The sequence below is a fragment of the Nycticebus coucang genome, chromosome 22 (assembly GCF_027406575.1).
Source record: "Nycticebus coucang isolate mNycCou1 chromosome 22, mNycCou1.pri, whole genome shotgun sequence".
NCBI lineage: Eukaryota > Metazoa > Chordata > Mammalia > Primates > Lorisidae > Nycticebus > Nycticebus coucang.
Window position 1 is genome coordinate 36,751,595 of NC_069801.1, and position 15,183 is coordinate 36,766,777.

A 15,183-nucleotide genomic window follows, 5' to 3' on the forward strand; every position below is an offset into this window, starting at 1 on the left:
ATTACATTATGTGCTTCCTGATGTGATGTAATGGAAAGTACACAGTATCGCAAATGTAGTACTTTTGCCAAAAATTATTAACCTTAATCTAATTGTGGAGAAGAATGAGATAAATCTAGATTGCAGGACATTAAACATCCCTGGACTCCTTACAAATATTAGTGTCATAAAAGACTGTGTGTGTATATACCTGCACACATGCATTTGTGTCTGTGTACTGTTCTAGATGAAGAAGGCCTGACAACCGGGCAAAGTGGCTTATACCTGTAATCCTAACATTCTGGGAGGCTGAGGTGGGTGGCTTGCCTGAGCTCAGGAGTTCAGAGATCAGCCTGAGCAAAGCAAGACCCCATCTCTACTAAAAATAGAAAAACTAGCTGGGTGTTGTAGTAGGCGCCTGTAGTCCTAGCTACTTGGGAGGCTGAGATAGAGGATTGCTTGAGCCCAACAGTTTCAGGTTGGCTGAGTGGATGACTCACACCTGTAATCCTAGCACTCTGGGAGGCTGAGGTGGGTAGATTGTCTGAGCTCGTGGGTTTCAGAACAGCCTGAGCCAGAGCAAGACCCCATCTCTAAAACTAGCCAGGCCTTGTGGCAGGCGCCTGTAATTCCAGCTACTTGAGAGGCTGAGACTAGAAAATCACTTGAGCTCAAGAGTTTGAGGTTGCTGTGAGCTATGACGCTACGGCACTCAACCCTAGGGTGACTGAATGAGAATCTGTCTCAAGAAAAATAATAGGCTCAGTGCCCATAACTCAGTGAGTAGGGCGCCAGCCACATACACTGAAAGTGGCAGGTTCAAGCCCGGCCTGGGCCTGCTAAATGACAATGACTATTGCAAACAAACAAACAAACAAAAAAATGGCTGGGGGTTGTGGCGGGCACCTGTGGTCCTAGCTACTTGGGAGGTTGAGGCAAGAGAATCGCTTAAGCCTAGAGTTCGAGGTTGCTATGAACTGTGACGCCACGGCACTCTACTGAGGGCACCATAGTGAAGCTCTGTCTCAAAAAAAAGGAAAAATAATAAAGGCTGGGCACCTATAGCTCAATGGTTAGGGCACCAGCCACATGCTCCAGGGCTGGTAGGTTTGAACCCAGCCCGGGCCTGCTAAACAACAACAAAAAATAGCTGGGCATTGCGGCAGGTGCCTGTAGTCCTAGCTACTAGGGAGGCTGAGGCAAGAGAATTGCTTGAGCCAAGAGTTTGAGGTTGCTGTGAGCTATGATGCTGCCGTACTCTACCGAGGGTGACAAAAATCAGCCTCTGTCTCATTAAAAATAAATAAATAAAAATAAGAAACTGACTGCAACATGGAATCTTACTTGGATCCTAGATCAAATAATAAAAAAAGTTATAAAGGAAACTTTGGGGACAATTGAGGAAATTTTAATGTGTATTCTATTTAGACATAATTATATTAATGTTAAATTTGTGTGGTGTGAGGATGGTATCATGGATATGTCAGAGAATGTTCTTGTTCTTAAAGAGATGCATGGAGAAGTATTTATGCATAAAATATGATGTCTTCAACTTTCAAATGGTTCATCAAAAAAAGGAAAAATTATGTATTAAAAATGGCAAAATGTTCACAGTTGAATTTAGGTGATAAACTATTATGCTATAATTTCATCTTTTCAGAGTTTTTTTTAAAAATTGGGAAAAACTAAAATATGTATCTTACTTGAATTGGGAAGAGCAAGAGCTGTAAGCAATAGATCATGTGCAGTGCAATCATTTCTGAGACTTTAATCCTGTTTGGTTAATTACCCACTGTATTCTTGAAACCCTCACACCGCAGGTCACAAGCATGAAAACATTTCATAACTTTGGCTTGTTTCTCTCTTCTCTGTTCATAAAATCAGGCTGATCTGTATTGTTTCTCCTGAATTTGCTGACTTAACTGATTTTATTTCTTCTAGTTAAACTTGATGCCTTTCCCTCTTCTTTTATGATAAATTCCCCTTCTCAGAAACTCCCTTTGATCCACGATGGCTTTTCAATGGATGGAATTCACTTGACTAGATCAAAGGAGAAAAACTGTGATCATCTCCCTTGTCACAAGAAAAGCAAGCAATAAAGCTCAGTATCTCTTAAAAAATAAGAACTCCCTTACTATGAAAAAGATGTGTATAGCAAAACCTCTATCAAACCTCATACTTTATTGTGTAAGGTATACGTCTAACCCTTAGAAGCATTTCCTTCAACATTGGTAACTAAACAAGCCAAAAAGATGGGGCACTTCTGTCATCATTAATGCTCAGCACAAGCAGCCTGAGCAAGAGTGAGACCCTGTCTCTACCCCAAAATTGAAAAACTAGCCAGGTGTTGAGGTGGGTGCCTATGATCCTAGCATTCTGGGAGACTGAGGCAAGAGGATCACTGAGCCCAAGAGTTTGAGGTTGCTGTGATCTATGATGACACCACTGCACTCTACCCCAGGTGACAGAGTAAAACTCTATCTCAAAAAACAAACAAACAAAAAACTCAATATAATATTGGAGGTCCTGAATAATACAAACAGATCAGGAAAAAAAAGAGCAAGCACAAGGATTGGAAAAGAAGAGATTTATTCACAGAGTATAGGACAATTTGCATAGAAAATCATAAGAATAGCTAAAATTTATTGAGCACTGAATACATGCAGGCATTGTTTAGTAAACATTATATGTATAATGCCATTTCATTCTACTTTTAAAAAATCTTAGAACATAGGAACCAATTATTATCCCCATCTTACCAGTAGTGACAATAAGACCCAGAGAAGTTAAGAAATTCACTCAAGGCTTGGTGTCCATAGCACAGTGGTTACAGTGCCAGCCACATACACCGAGGGTGGCAGGTTTGAACCTGGGCCAGCTGAACAACTACAACAAAAAAATAGCTGGGCATCGTGGCGGGCGCCTATAGTCCCAGCTACTAGGGAGGCTGAGGCAAGAGAATCGCTTATGCCCCAGAGTTTAAGGTTGCTGTGAGCTGTGACGCCACGACACTCTACCGAAAGCAACATAGTAAGACTCTGTCTTAAAAAAAAAAAAAAAGCACTCAAAATCAAACCTGAGGAATCTAATTCTAGGGCCTAAAATTTTAACCACTATTCTGTATGGTAACTTACAATTTCAACACAATTAAGCCCCAAAGAAAAGTATGAGAAATATTCAAGATCTGATGGAATAAAGATTATTATTTTTATTGTGGGATGGAATAAAAATTATTTTAAAAATAATTTTAGAGCCAGTAGAGAAAGCATAATAACCTTGGCTGCATATTAGAATAATTAGAAGCTTTGAAAAATCCTTATTCCTAGGCTGCACCCAGACTAATTATACCAGAATTCTGGAGACGGGTGGAAAGGGCTTAGTAGTTTTTAAATAACACCTACATTAAGATATCTTAACAGGCTCAAGAATCCACTCAAAATTGTGATGGAAGTTTCTGTTCTTGCACCCTGGGTGAGGTTGCAAACTTCAATCAGATAAATTATAGAAGGGTGTAATTTGAATCTAGGAGGAGGATATGGACTGGAAGTCCTTTGTTGTCATGGTCACTACAGAAAGGGCTCTCTATACCCACATGTGGCTCAGGTAGAATTATCCTGGAAGCTTGCAAGGCTTAAGTCCTGCTCCCGTGTGTCAGATTTCTGACTGATAATAATTTTACTGTATTAATAAGTTGTCTACTCAATAGCCTCAGCTTGTTTAAGATATTAACCTCAGCCTTCCTGCAAAGGTAACTATATCATAGCCATGAATTGTTGAGCCAGTCACCTCAGTGTGGCCAGCCTGAGATGGTAACTCTATCATGGGTGTGAATTGTTGACCCAGTAATATGAACTTGCTGGAGATGCTAGAACTTCTTTCTTAGTGAGCAAATGGCTTTTCAAACCCAGAATGGCTTAGAGTTAAATACAGAGGTGATAAAAATAACAAACCTATCATGTGAATAAGTTTATGTTTAAAATAAGTTCATGAATATGTGCGTGTGTGTGTATTGGTACTTAAAGTGTAATTTTAAAATAATTTGGCATATTGAGGAACTTAGTAGATTAGCCTAATTTGATAAATTAGATCTGTGGAGTGTATGGAAATTTAAGTTTATAAGTAGTATTGGAATATTTGACAACTAGACCTAATAGATTTATATGCTTAATATATATAACAACTAATAATTTTTTGCTGTACTTAGGAAGGTTTTGCGTATCAGGATGGAAATTTGGTCAGGCATAAGAAAGGGTGAAAAATAAAAAAAGAATATATGAAACTTACAAATTTATTTACAATGCTGATAGAATTACATTTTATAAGTGTATAAATAACAGAGTTGGGGTTTTTGAATTTTTTTTTAGACAGAGTCTCAGTATGTCGCCCTGAGTAGAGTCCTGGGGCATCACAGCTCACAGCAAACTCAAACTCTTAAGCTTAAGCGATTCTCTTGCCTCAGCCTCCCAAGTAGTTGGGACTGCAGGTGCCTGCCACAATGCCCGACTATTGTTTGGTTGTAGTTGTCATTGTTGTTTGGAAGGCCCAGGCTGGGTTCAAACTTGCCAGCTCCAGTGTATGTGACTGGTGTCCTAGCCCCTGAGCTACAGGCACTGAGCCTATAACAGAGTTTTTATTTTATTTTTTTGAGACAGAGTCTCATTTTGTCACCCTCGATAGAGTGCTGTGGTATCATAGTTCACAGCAACCTCGAACTCTTGGACTCAAGCTATTCTCTTGCCTCAGCCTCCTGAGTAGCTGGTGCCTGCCACAATACCCAGCTGCTTTTAGAGATGGGGTCTCGCTCTTGCTCAGACTGGTCTCAAACCTGTCAGCTCAGGCAATCTACCCACCTTGGCCTCCCAGAGAGTTAGGATTACAAGTGAAAGACATCTCACCTGGCCTTATAATAGAATTTATATCATTCTACCTGAGTTACTTGAACAATAATAAAAGATCCTCTTAAACCTCATTATTATTTTTATATAACCATAATAGATTTATTAAAAGAATAATATAAATTGAACTTCTATAGCTTAAATAAAACCAAGGTTTATACAGAGTGGCTAGAGCTACGCTTTGGGCCCAAGTACAGCTAAAAATGTGACAGCCTTTCTCCCAGTTGTTCCCCCAAAAGAATCATTTATCTGATTTGGTCATGTGTTCATTCTGAAGCTAATCACTGTGGCCAAGGGAAAGTGATGCTTTAATAGCTGTGTCTGGGCTCAGAGGTTGAGCCCTCAAGTTCAAGGTGGAGCCATACCACAAATGTATGGACTGAGAGTAGGGCAGAAGTGTCCTTATTGAAAAGGATATTGGATGGCAGGCAGCAAAAATAGATGTCTATTACAATGGGCAAGCTTACCTCTCTTACTCCAAAGTTCTTGGGAATACCTTACCATATAATTCAAATTTACTGCTGACATAGACTCTTCCTTTTGACCACAATACTATACAATAACTTAATTGCATGTCCTTTATTTCACCCACGACTGCATTTTATTTATTTATTTTATTACTATTACTATTATTATTATTATTATTATTTTTGAGGAGAAGGAAAGAGAAATTTATTACTTTGCTGACAAAGGAGGGAAATGGTTGACTATCAACGTTACAGAATTTTGAAGGCAGGGATATCTGTCTTGCTTTTCTACCTAAAAGTTTTTTGGGGTATTTTTCTAAAATGAAACCTAGATTATAGGAGCCTGGTTTTGTTATTTCAAGGAAGAAATAATGGGAAAGTATTTTTAGGGTATCGTAGGTGGTAGCTATGTAGTTTAAGGAAGGAAAGTGAAATGTATAAAACACTTAACTGATGCCTTCTTTGTGTTAGGCTGACCCCTTCTGGGGACAGTGTTCCAGTGGTCTTCAGAGAGCAACCCATCTATACCAAGAGACTGAGTGGAGGGTATTGGTGACTATAATTTTGTTTTGGCCCAGATCCAGGTTATTACAGATCACCACAGAACCCTTAGTGATAGATTGAGTCCTGTGGGGGTGGCCATATATGGTGTTGATTTGGTTTAGGGAATTTATTTATTATGAGACACAGCCTCATTCTGTTGCCCGGGATAGAGTGTCATGGCCTCAGACTAGCTCACAGCAACCACAACCTCCTGGGGTCAAGCAGTCTTTCCTGCCTTAGCTTCCTGGGTAGCTAGGACTACAGGCGCCCACCATAACGCCTAACTAATTTTTTCTATTTTTAGTAGAGATGGAATCTCACTTTTGCTCAGGCTGTTCTCAAACTCTTGACTTCAACGGATCCTCCCACCTCAACTTCCCAGAGTGCTAGGATTATAGTTATGAGCTACCATACCCAGCCAAGGTTTTTATTTTTCATCTCTTGAGCATCTCTGTCAAGTTCTGGACACCTAAGGCCTGCAGATCAGAAGACTCCAGAAAAGGCCCAAGTCCTGGCTTAGAGTCACACCCATTACTCTGTGAACAGTGTGAGGAACCTAGCCACAAATAGACATTGAGATAGATGTCTCAATGAGATAGACATTATCAAGCCATAGGCATGGGGGCAAACTAGACAAGGCAGAGATGTATGCTGCCAGGCGCTCAGTGAAAGAGAACATTGTTCCAGAGGTAGCAGGCACCAAACCCAGAAAAGTTACTGCTCAATTCCAGAGGGAGGATTTGTAGGATACCTAGGTTTAAGACTGTTTAATACAGTCTCTCACCCATGCTTTTTCACTTTGGCCATGCAGAGGAAAGGCATCTTTAACAAACTGCACTTACTCTGAGAATCTGACTGTGGTCATTCATAAGCCAAGGCTTGCTTAGGAGGTGTGGGACAACAGGAGCAGAGTTGGAAGAGGAGCCATGCAGACCCCAAGGGAGAATAGTTCACATTCCCTTTTCTGTCTGCCTCCCTGTAGGGAGTGGCTAATGAGAGAAGACAGCCACCATGATACTCCTTTCTCACTGTACGTGGGTCTGAGATAAAGGTGTGGGGCATCTTTTAAGGGCAAAGAGGGAAGAACTGACCCTTCTGGCCAAAACCAAACCTTGATGCTACTATATATGGGCTCAGAACAGCTTCCTATCCTTCATCACTTGTATTATGTTTCTTCAGAGAAACAGAACAAATAGGATATATAGATAGACAGATAGATAAAAGGAGTTTTATTATAGAAATTGGTTCCTGTGATTGTGAAGGCCCAGATATCCAACAATATGTTATTTGCAAGCTGAAGGCCCAGAAGAGCCAGTAATGTAATTCAGGCCTTGTAGCCTTAAGAATCAGAACAGCAAATAGTAAAATTCCAATCCAAGGCTGAATGACTTAGAGCCAGAGGTGGGTATGGGTGGTAGAATGCAGGTATAAGTCCTTGAGTCTGAAGGCCTAAGAATCAGGACCTTTAATGCCCAAAGGAAGAGAAGATGGATGTTCTAACTCAAGAAAGAGAGAGGGGATTGTCTTCTGCCTTTTCCTCTGCATTCTGGTGGCCCTCAACAGACTGGACAAGGTCTTTCACACATATACTACTTCTATGTGATGACAGCATTGCTGTGCATGCCCAACTTAAAGGCTTGATAACACCTAGTTCATGATATGGGCAGTTCAGGTCACATGGTAACTTGGTGGCAAGCATTTGCTTTCTACTAAGGCCCATTAGAAGCCCAAGAGCTGTCTCTCGTTTTGTTTTTGAGGAGTTAATGAGCAGGAGAAAGAGCTGTCTCTCAAGAGGAGAATACACTCATGTGCTGTATAACGTTTGGTCAGTGATGAACTGTGTAAACTGCAGCCCATAAAATTATAATACTATATTTTACTGGACCTTTTCTATGTTTAGGTATGTTTAGATACACAAATACTTACCATTGCATCACAATTGCAATTTTAGTTGGATTTATTTCTCAACATCTGACATGCAAATATCTTACCATCTTACCAATAAGTCTCAAATAGTTGATACTTCTTGCTTGATAGGTCCAATCAGCGTAAGTCATCAATGTAATGGACCATTAAGATATCTTATAGAAGGGAAACATGATCAAGATCCCAGAGAAATGAATTATGGCATAGGGCTAGTGAGCTGATACACCTCTGAGGTAGGACAGTGAAGGTGTATTACTGACCTTGCCAGCTGAAAAAACAAACAAACAAATCAAACTATTTCTGGTAGGCTTTAAGGACAGGAAGGAGAAAAGGCACTTCTTAGACCAGTAAATGCATACAAAGCTGTGCTAATTTTCTTAAGCAGTGAAACCACATCTGGCACAACAGTTACAAATGGAGTCACTACTTGGCTAAGCTTATGATAATCCACATATAATTCTCTAATGCCCATTTGTCTTCTGTACAGGCCAGATAGGAGAGTTGAACTAGGATGTGGTGGAAATAACTTCCCCTGCATCTTTCAAGTTCTTTTTTCTTTTTTTTTTTGAGACAGAGTCTCACTATATCGCCCTTGGTAGAATGCCTTGACATCACAGCTCACAGCATCCTCAAACTCTTGGGCTTAAGTGATTCTCTTGCTTCAGCCTCCCAAGTAGCTGGGACTGCAGGTGCCTGCCACAATGCCCATCTATTTTTGTTGTTGTTGTTGCAGTTGTTATTGTTGTTTAGCAGGCCCAGGCCAGTTTCGAACTATGCAGCGTTGATGTATGTGGCAGGCTCCCTAACCACTGAGCGATGGGCACTGAGCCATCTTTCAAGTTCTTGGTGGTATCACTGATCTCTGCATTGAAAATGCAGTATTGTTTGTTATTTACTATTTTCCTAAATAGAGGCAGTTCTAATGCTTTTATTTGGCCTCCCCCACCAAAATAGTCCTCATTCCACATGCCAGGGAACACATGTGGAGATTCTACTAGCTACTAAGTATGTCTGTTGCAGTTACATATTCTGAAACTGGGGAAATAAGCACAGGATAGGTATTTGGAGATGTGCTGGATCCCCTGAGATACAGACCTAAATTGATTACCTGATTTCCACAAGCCCCTACTCTGACTGGAGAGCCATAGTGATGTTTTGGGTCTCCTGGAATTGATGTCAGTTCAGATAGTGTCAGCCTGTGTCCAATAGTCTCCAAAAGGTCTGATTATTTACTTTTCCTCAATGCACAGTAACCCTGGTAAAAGGCTATTGGTCCCTTTGGAGAAGTCTGGGAGAAAGACTAACAATGTGAATTTTTGGTGGTGTATGTAAGTCCTTCCTCAAGGAGGCCTGGATTTCCCTTCATTCAAGGGGTTCTGAGTCTATAAACTAGATCAATGCTGTGAATACATTGTTCACTTGATCTGGAAATTTTCTACTTATACAGAATAAGTAAGGATTTAGTAGGTTTCTTGTCTGTTTCCTTTCTAAGAACACTATGATTAACTAGCCATTGCCATAGGTCTCCAGATGTTGAACTATTCTGATTGCTGCTTTGACTCTGCTGCCCTTTCTGGTAATGATGCTCACCATGTCTCTGGCAATTCAGTGCTGCAACTTGGCTCCTACCACCATGGGATCTAATTACTCCCATTGGATTTAAGTTTTGCAACTGGGTGGTTGTGGTTCCCACTGCAACTGTAAGTTCTGGCTTACAGAGAAGAGTCATCATGGAGCTCTTCAAGGATGTTGGGGATCCCCTCATAAATTTATTTAAGTATTGGTGAAGTATATGTCTTCTGGATCCTCCAAAATGTGGGTTAGTAGAAATGTCACAATGATAAATTCATTGCAATATCTCAATCTCCCTAAGCCTTTGAATACCTTCCTCTACATTAAATCAGGGAGAGTGGGCATTTCCATCTGGCTCATGATGGGCCATCTTTTGGTCCATGTTTCATCCTCAAACCCAGTGAACGATTAGAGCCTTTACTAACTCCCCAAGATGCAATATTAAATGCAGAATCTCTACTTAATGGGCTCATATCAACAAATTAGGCCTGATTCAACTTTATGTTCCTTACACTATTATTGCATACCATTAGCATTCATTCCCACATGTTCCCCATATTTCTACTTGTATAAATTAGAAAACCCAAATAATCCTTTTGGATTATAGCATGCCTTTTCATTCACACTTTGTACCTCATTTTTAGGAGCCTGCTGAGACTTGAGTCTAGTTATAGGTGTAGGAAGCAGAGAGGACTGGTGGGTGTAGGTCCTGAGGAGTTCAGTATTGTTTTGCATGGCGGCTACCTCAGGGGAGGCCACTTTCATTTCCTCTGTTAATGTAGAGTTAATCCTATCAGACAAATGTGGAAAAACCATTAGCGCTAGGGGTAGGAAGGCCACTTCTGATAGGAGTGGGGAGTCCTCTTCTGATTAGAAGACTAATCGGAATTTAGGTATTCAATATCCTCAGCTTCATCAGTGTCTTCTCCCAAGTCCCTATCCCAACATGCAGGAACCACTTTATTCCCAGTCCATACTTTCATTTCAACTTAAGCATCTTGTGAAGTTGGGAGTTCAATTTGCATTATAATTCAGCCAATCATATAATGAGGGCCTCTGTTTCATTTTCAGTGATTTCAGCCCTGTGGTTATAGGAAATAAGGCTCTCTCTTAGGACATTTAGGCTCTGAGGTCATTTATATAGTACTTGAGCTGGAAATTTGAATCCCTGAACTCATTCTTTTCTTTTACCATTTTTTCCAGTGACAGTAGGAGCAACCACCCAGTAGCACTATATTTCTCAGTTTTCCAAAAATGTTTGAGAGTATTATATAGAGAGTTACTGAGGCCTTTCGTAGTTAATTAGGAGTATCTGATGCGTATCTCTGTAAATAACTCATGTAATGGACTATTGGTATGCTCTTTACTATTGAAATAGAGTCCTCAGCATCTTTAAATATGATCAGATTAGAGAGGCAATTCCAGAAACCCCAAAACCAATTCAAAAAACTCATACTCAAAATTCTCTTCTTTGTCACCACTGTGAGTACCAAAATCTGCATTAGCTTTTTCAGAAAAACAGAACCAATAGTATATTTATATAGATATATAACAAGGGGACTTATTGGGGGAATAGGTACATGTGATTATAGAGGCCAAGAAGTCCCATGATATGCTGCCTTCAAGATGGAGGACCAGGAAGGCTGGTGGTGTAATTCAGTACAAGGTGGAAGCCCTGAGTCCAATGAGTCAAGCTCCAGGAACTCCAATGTCTGAGTCAAGGGGAAGATAAATGTTCCAGCTCAAGAAAAAAGAGAGAGATTTCACCTCCGCCTTTTTATTCTATTCAGGTGAACCCTCAATGGGTTGAATGATGTCTGCCAACACAATTGTAAATAGACCTTTTTTACTCGGTGTACTGATTCAAACACAAGAGTAGAATATGCATCAAACATTCAGGATTTTCAGAGGGTTGCCTAAAGGAGGTATTGGTTTTTGTCTTGCCTGACACTGAGGCCGATGCAGCTGGTGTACTTTGGTTACTTGGCAATTGCTCAGAAATATCAATGACTTGTCATAGCCCCTGAGAACTTAAAAGTACCAGAGAAAAGACAGACACCAGACAGAAGAAGAGACTGTAAGCTTTTGAAAAAGAAACCAGCAAACCTCTTGCATTGAGAAATTACATGTACAAACCCAAAGAAGACATACCTCCAGATTGTTAGCTGGAATAATCTTGATTTTTTTTTTTTTTTTGAGACAGAGCCTCAAGCTGTCACCCTGGGTATAGAGTGCTATGGCATCGCAGCTCACAGCAACCTCAAACTCCTGGGCTCAAGTGATTCTCCTGCCTCCGCCTCCCAAGTAGCTGGGACTATAGGCACCCACCACAAGGCCCAGCTATTTTTTGGTTGCAGCCATTATTATTGTTTGGTGGGCCCGGGCTGGATTCAAACCTGCCAGCTCAGGTGTATGTGGCTGGCACCTTAGCTGCTTGAGCCATAGGTACTGAGCCAACAATCTTGATTGTTAAAAAGATTTTCTGCTCTATGAAGACAGACAATAAAAACTGGGAGATATGGTTACTTTCTCGAATGCAGAAATCCCAGCAAAGACATATGGGGAAAGAGGAAATATAGCCCAATCAAAGGAACACATAAATCTTAGGAAAGAAACCCCAAAGAGAAAGATATCTATGAATTACCTGAGAAAGAATTAAAAATAATCATCTTCAAGAAGCTCAATGTGCTACAAGAAAATCAGATAAACTAATGAAACCAGCAGCAGTGCATAAAAATCAGAATATCAACAAAGAGGCCAGGCACAGTGGCTCATGCCTATAATTCTAGGCAGGTGATTGCTTGAGCTTAGGAGTTCAAGACCAGCCTGAGCAAGAGCGAGACTCCATCTAAAATAGCCAGGTGTTGTGGAGAATACCTGTAGTCCCAGTTACTCAGGAGGCTGAGGCAAGAGGATCACTTGAGCCCAAGAGTTTGAGGTTGTGTCAGCTGTGATGCCACAGCACTCTACCAGGGGCAACAAAGTGAGACTCTGTCTCAAAAAAAAAAAAGAAAGGGTGGTGCCTGTGGCTCAAAGGGGTAGGGGGCTGCCCCCACATGCTGGAGGTGGCAGGTTCAACCCCAGCCCTGGCCAAAAACTGCAAAAAAAAAAAAAAAGAATTATCAACAAAGAGACAGAAACCGTAAAAAAGACCAGACGCACTCTAGGAGGCCAAGGTGGGTGGATAACCTGAGCTCATGGGTTTGAGACCAGCCTGAGCTAGATAGAGCAAGACCCTATCTCTAAAAAATAGCTGAACTTTGTGGCAGACGCCTGTAGCCCCAGCTACTCAAGAGGCTGAAGCAAAAGAATAATTTGAGCCCAAGATTTTGAGGTTGCTGTGAGCTATTATGCTACAGCACTCTACTGGGGGCAACAAAGTGAGACTCTGTCTTGGAAAAAAGAAAAACAAGCAAATAAACAAAACAAATAGAATTTCAAAGAGTTGAAGAAAACAGTAACTATATTGAAAACTTCACTAGAGGGGGGGTCATAGGAAATTTAAATGAACACAAGAAAGAATCAGCAAACCTGGGACAGGTCATTTGAAATTATTGAGTCAGTGGAAAGAAAGAAAAAAGATGGGGCAGCGCCTGTGGCTCAGTCGGTAAGGCGCCGGCCCCATATACCGAGGGTGGCGGCTTCAAACCTGGCCCCGGCCAAATTGCAACCAAAAAATAGCCGGGCGTTGTGGCGGGCGCCTGTAGTCCCAGCTACTTGGGAGGCTGAGGCAAGAGAATCGCTTAAGCCCAGGAGTTGGAGGTTGCTGTGAGCTGTTGCTTTGAGGCCATGGCACTCTACCAAGGGCCATAAAGTGAGACTCTGTCTCTACAAAAAAAAAAAAAGAAAAAAGATGAAGAAAAGTGAAGAAATCCCAAGCGTCTTATGGGGCACCAAGTGGCTCAATATACACATTTTGGGAATTAAAGAAGGAGAAGAGAGAGAAAAGGAGACAGAGCTTATTTAAAGAAATAATGGACCAAAGCTTCCCAAATCTGAGGCAGGAAATGGACAGCTCAAAGGACTCCAATTATGATAAACCCAAAGAGGCTCACACTGAGACACATTACAATCAAAAGTCAACAATCAAAGACAGAGAGACTCTAGGGGCAGCAAGAGAAAAGTGACTCATCAAATATGTACAAGGGAGCTCTTATAAGATTATTAGCAGATTTCTCAGCAGAAACTTTATAGGCCAGAAGGGAATGAGATAGTATATTTAGAACACTGAAAGAAAAAACTACCAACCAATAATTATATTCAGCAAAATTGTCCTTTGAAAATGAAGGAGAGGGATTTAGTTTCTGGTCTAGCATGTAAGGAACATAGAAGACAACACTCTATCCAAGTTAAAAAGCTGAACAATTCTTCTTTTTTATTTTTATTTTTTTATTATTATTATTTTTTTTGTAGAGACAGAGTCTCACTGTACTGCCCTCGGTAGAGTGCCGTGGCCTCACACAGCTCACAGCAACCTCCAGCTCTTGGGCTTAAGCGATTCTCTTGCCTCAGCCCCCCGAGCAGCTGGGACTACAGGCGCCCGCCACAACGCCCGGCTATTTTTTGGTTGCAGTTTTGGCCGAGGCCGGGTTTGAACCCTCTACCCTCGGTATATGGGGCTGGCGCCCTACTCACTGAGCCACAGGCGCCACCCTGAACAATTCTTCTTAAATCTGTCAGAGAAATGATGTCACTGGACAGATTGATGCCCCCCACATCAGATCGGTGAATACAGAGAACCACAAGTTACCAAAATCCTTGAGCAGAACACTCTGTAGGAACTAACACCAGAACAGGAAAATTAAATTGTAATCGACCAATTTCTGGACAGTGTGGACAATTCTGAGAGCTAAAAACTTTGGGGTGACTGAGTAAAATGGGTCTCCCACACTTTTGTGATTTTTTTTTTTTTTTTTTTTTTTTGGTTTTTGGCCGGGGCTGGGTCTGAACCCGCCACCTCTGGCATGTGGGACTGGCGCCCTATCCCTTGAGCCACAGGCGCCGCCCCACTTTTGTGATCTTGATGTCCCAGAGCTCTACCAGGTCCTCATGCTGAATATCAGAGAAAATCCCTCATTCTTCTATGAGCATTGTTTTATTCTTATGAAGACCTACTCTCAAGAGAAACAATTTTGCCAGAGTCTAACCTTTGACGTGGGAAACACTCAATTTTATCTAGCAGGTTATATCCTTCCAGCTGGGGGAAAGAAAATACCAAATCTAGCTCCCTCTAGACTTCTATGTGGGGGAAAGGAAATATTCCCACATGGTCCCTTGACTTGTCTCACTTAAGGGGGAGAAAACAAAGACTGAGAAGCAGTGGTGAAGTTCACAGTCTAGGCGCACAGGCTCATCAAAAGACTGAGATCTAGGCTCAGCGTCTGTAGCTCAGCAGCTAGGGCAATAGCCACACATACTGGGGCTGGTGAGTTCAAACCCAGCCCGGGCCTGCCAAACAAACAACAATGACAACTACAACAAAAAATAGCTGGGCATTTTTTTGGTAGCTACTTGGGAGACTGAGGGAAGAGAATTGCTTAAGCCCAAGTGTTTGAGGTTGCTATGAACTGTGACTTCACCACACTCTACAGAGGGTGACAATGTGAGACTTTGTCTCAAAAAAAAAAAAAGACTGAGATCTAATCATAGAACTGTAGAAAGGTCCCCGCCAACACTTTATTACTATATTATTAAAGGCCTGCTTATCATAGTTTCTCATACATAGAACATCATGTTCACCTTCTAACAACAACAAAAGAAAAATTAGAAGGTATATTAACAGGCAAAAAATACAGTTTGAA